The following is a 5,133-nucleotide window of genomic DNA, read 5'->3' on the forward strand; positions in this document are numbered from 1 at the left end:
CCCCCCATCTCCACAGGAAGTAGAATGTGAAATAATTTCACGTGTACAGTAGATCAGCTACTGGCCGAGAGGCTTATGCACAAAAGTGACGGGCCGCGTCCCTGATCTGATGTTTTAGCAAGGGCATCCGAAAGCAGCTTTGTCCTTGTGATCGGAGGGGCGTCATTATCATATTCCACGTTGTATCAGCAGCTCCCGACGGTGACGCAATCCACCAGGGGAGACAAGACGACACGCTGCTCTCCGAGCATCCTGTCCCTGAGTTGCAGCGCCGAGAGGCAGATAAGTCGGGTCACAAACTGTTGCAGACCTTTAAGTTAGTAAAGACAAATAAACTCAAATATGGCTGAATTATGCCATAAAATAGGGCATATTAATATATATATATATATATATATATATATATATATATATATATATATATATATATATATATATATATATATGTATATTTCAGGAAAATGTTTCCACTTGTTAAAAAATGTAAAACATATCTCCTGTCTTCTTTAAAACATGTACTTCCTGTTACTTTCACAATTTGTGATGACATGAAGCAATAACCGTTTTTATTTAACTGTCCATTCATTAATATTTCCTACAATTAAACATTGCTAATGTCAAACAGATGCAATTTACACCTAAAAAAGCCTATATTTGTCCTGATTACAGTCCAGAGGGGACCTTGGATTGGATCACAACAGACCCTTTAACTTATCAGACCAGAACTCGACAACCTAAAGAAGATGGTGGTCTAAGCTTGTAGGCCCCTCCCCCTCCCTCTCTGCTGTGCTTCATCTCTGATGTAAAAAAAGCCCCTCCCTCCACTGGAGTCTGTCAGGAAAATGCAAAGTTGGTAACCATGGCAACTAAAGAAGCATCAGTCACTCAGACATCCAGATTCTGCCTCTGATCAAAGATCCTCTATACACTATATTATAGAACGTCTCTGCTCTGATCAAGCCGTTTATCCCAAGTCGTGGGATGTGTCACCATGACAACGTGGGACAATGGAGGTGAATGCATTTTCAAGATAAAACACAGTATGTTGAGAATGTTAACCACGATGGCGTCGTAGCCTTAGCTGAGTTATTTTAATCCGTAACCTAGTAGTATTGGCAAAGGCAGTAGAAACAGAGAAGAAAGGTGGGTTGGAAACACAGGTCCCACGTCTGAGAGTAATGCACGTATCCCTTCCCTCTCCTTGACCTCCTTACACGGTCCATACCACTTGCTTATTAATCTTCATATTGGTGCAGCCAGGCAGTTAGTGCTGCATAACTGGAAATATGCAGCAATCAAACAGCTCCCCGTACGATGAGAAGTGACTGTAAAGGGGAAACCCAGTGTGCTGAAAATGTACCCAGAGGGCTATTTACCAAGTTTCAGTATGAGACTAGTTGGGAATGAGTACGTTACTCTGACTGGTTGTTTCCAATTAGGCTTAAGGGATCCTTGCAAACAGCATTAAGAACATTTGGAGCCGCCAGAAGAATTTTAATTCAAGTTGCAGAGTTTGGCTTTAACTTTATGTTCTGCCATATGCAACAAGCGTCCTTTACACTTTCTTGGCTCCCAGCATCACTGCGTTCAGGCATGTAGACGTCAGCTGTTTTTGATTACCTGATTAGATTCAAACATTTTCTGCATGTTTTTGAATATTTATACAGATTTTGTTTGGTTTCAGCCTCCATATTTTTTTGTTGTGTGCTCATTTCTTACTAATGCATATAACTTGTTGAAATAAGAAAAAAAGCTGCAGGTCTATGAATGCACACCTCTTACTGGGGGCTCACCGATGTAAACACTTGTCATTTTATGTTTCAAACAGTTTTGCTGCTTTCCTGCCACTTGAGTCATATATTTTAATGGTCATGGCTGGTGGTGCTTTCAGTTTGCCGTGGAAGTTGGAGGTCACAACTGGGAAATGACGACATGTATGCAAGGAACCTTTCCAAACATCATACTAGCCATAGCTGCTGCTGCAACTGTTGTGTTTCTTGGAGGCCCCCTACAGTTCAGGGGTGGTATAGCAACATCAAGTCACGGATGGTGCTACGCATGGATTTGTTTAGCAGCCGTTTAGCAGTAGAACCAGAAAAAGCAATGGAAACCTGCTGAACCAACAGGCTACTGAGCGAGAAAAATGTTAACAACACAGTTAAATGGTTAGCTGTAATGTAGCCTAGAGGTTGTATTTCTAAAATGCTACAGTCTCAGTAAGCGTAAGTACTGAAGACAGCTCATAATTGCATCCCAGAACAGCAAAACAAGCAAACACCTTTGCTTAAAAGTATAAGCACATGGACACTTTCATAGTTGTATAGTAATAGACAAAGAATGGCTAATCAACTAACTTCCCCTTATGTGGAACGACATGGCATGAAGTGAAGTGTGCTTGGCATGAGTTTGTGGATTGTCTGTACCTCTTCACTGTCACATCAAAACAAGAAACCACTCAGCGACAACGCGCAACAGGCCAGCAGCCAACACGGAGACACCAACTGTGCGCTCAGCAGAGGTGGGTAGTAACATTTACTCCGTTACATTTACTAGAGTAAGTTTTGGGAAATATTGTACTTTTAGGAGTAGTTTTGAATCACTATACTTTTTACTTTTACTTGAGTAGATTTGTGAAGAAAAAACTGTTACTCTTCCTCCGCTACATTAGGCTACATTGAGCTGTTACTTTTCTTGTATCCCTTTTATCCACGTACGCGTTAATCTCATGACATCACAGAGTGATTCTTTGGGAAAAATGTTTGTTTTTGCATGTTTTGTCACATATACACAGACTCAAACACACACAGAGTTTATATGAGTTCATGGACTTGTTCTAGTTCTGGTTAAAAAAGAAAAGTACAAAGGCTTGAAATTTTGTGCTACTTGTGCTTAATTAATTTTTTTATTCTGTTATTTTATTTATTTTATTATTTATTAAAGTACTTGAATTTACTTTAAGATTATTTTAATTTAAGCTATTTTTTATTTTTTATTAATTTTATTTTATTTGATTATTATTGATTTAATTTGCCTGAAGATGATTATTTTGTACTTTTGCTTGTTTGAATGGTTGTGTTAAAAAAAGAAATCAGACGTTACTCAACAGTTACTCAGTACTTGAGTAGTTTTTTTCACCAAGTACTTTTTTATTTTTACTCAAGTAATTATTTGGATGACTACTTTTTAGTTCTACTTCTACTTGAGTCATATTATTTTGAAGTAACAGTACTTTTACTTGAGTACAAGTTTTGGCTACTCTACCCACCTCTGGCGCTCAGGCGTGCACAAAGCGTCCCGAGCCGAGCCGCTCGTTGCCAAGCAGAGCTGCGGGCTCTTCGGGTTGCAGACGGAGCGTTTCATCTGTCAGGAAAGTTCAACTTTCAATGCAATTTAATTCAAAACAAGTATCTGCCAATTTAACAGCAAAACAGCTGATACCAGCCCATGGATGCGTACATGGGTGCGTACTGTTCACAGTATGTGGACCCTTTAGGTAGCGAGCACAAAGACATCTGATCGGTTGCTTATGGTATGACGAAAGTGTGAAGAAACAACTCTTACGGGGCTGTGTACCATTACTAGAATATTAATGGCCCTGCATCCTGTTCTCTTTTAATGTGTTAAAAGTTAAAGATCTAGCCTGGTCCGGTCCGTCCCGTCAAAGACCAGAAACCAGTCCGTGATTTCCTCTTCTTCTTGTCTGACCTGGTCCTCTTTGGTTTCTTTGGCCCGTGGCCCTTGCTGAACTTAGCAGGGATAGTGGGCCAGCTGGCTCCCGTCTAACAGAGCTGGCGCTGATATTGGTGTGTGATGCGCTGCCGTAAGGGGATACATGTTCTGGCCCGGACCATAAAGTTACAAAGTTCTAGGCCAACCGGGAGCATTTTGTTAGTGGGAGAGATCCTATTCACCAGTCACTCTTATATAAGTCAAGGAAACATCTGAAGGATTTGGAAACTCGAACATCTTGGTGAAAAATGCACACAGTGCTGCTTCAAGCTACGTCTGTTCATTTTAACATGAACAGATACAGCAGAATCCTCGACCCCTCATATTCATCCTGCGACCACATCGAGGTCCTAGCTCCGTATACTGAACACCGCTGACTCTATTTAAGTTTTTACATCTGTCGCCGCCGTATTGATGCTGTTCTTCAGTCCCGCTTATGTCACGCAGGGATTTTTGACCGTGCTGCTCTGGTTTGACCCACTTTGCACCAACAAGTCCAACTGGAGCATCTTTAACCTCCCCGAGCGTCTCCTTTGGATCCCAGCGTGCCTGTGATGTACTGACACACGCTGGCTTGTGCGTGCCGGGATGCACGCTGGTGTCCTGTTTTGTGATTGGGTCAGAGCACTGATCTCATGTTTAACGATTGGATCAGTGTTGATATCCCTTCCCCAGTGAAAACGGCTCCCTCTAAGCCCTGGCCTTGTGTGAAGCTTCTGTGTGTCATCGCCGCTTCTTTTCTTTTGACACAGTGGGGCCCCCCTGCCTGAACAGGGTGGGCAGGTGGCCCTTTTTTTTTTAAAAAAAAGGGGTGCTATCACTGCAGCATGAAGAGGAAGGTTCCAATGAGGTGGCTTAATTTAGATAAATGTCCACAATTAATCCACATCTGTTTTTGTTTTTGACGTTTCACTCCAGTTCCTCGAGGCATCAGATGTCTTTACTGAAAATCATAAATCAGAAAGAAAAAGAGGCTAAACCAGAGTTATGCAGCAGGATTTTTTACAACAGATTACAGTGACAGTGTGCAGAAAAGCAGCAAATCCACAGTGGCACGAAGTTTAGAAGCAGCAGCACTTCACTTATGCTCTTTGCTCTTTATTGCCATAAAAATGTCACATTTTTCCACATTCTCTCCATCACGCATGTATTTAGCTTTTCCCATTTAACCTTTTATTGGGTACTCAACTTAGAGGCTCCGTGGTGACTAAGTGGAAAAGAGTTTTTAATTATTTATTTTAGCGTTAATCAGATCAGACTTTGGATGTTCCTGCAGTCGGGTAAAGGCGGTGCCAAATTACGCACAAGCTTGTTTGAAACTTCTCACTCGAGAGCTTTTCAGGGCATAAAAAGCGCGTTCCGTCTGTGTGGACTGCTGCTGCTGGGGCAGAACCGCTTCTCCTA

The sequence above is a fragment of the Cololabis saira genome, chromosome 23 (genome assembly GCF_033807715.1).
Source record: "Cololabis saira isolate AMF1-May2022 chromosome 23, fColSai1.1, whole genome shotgun sequence".
Lineage (NCBI taxonomy): Eukaryota > Metazoa > Chordata > Actinopteri > Beloniformes > Belonidae > Cololabis > Cololabis saira.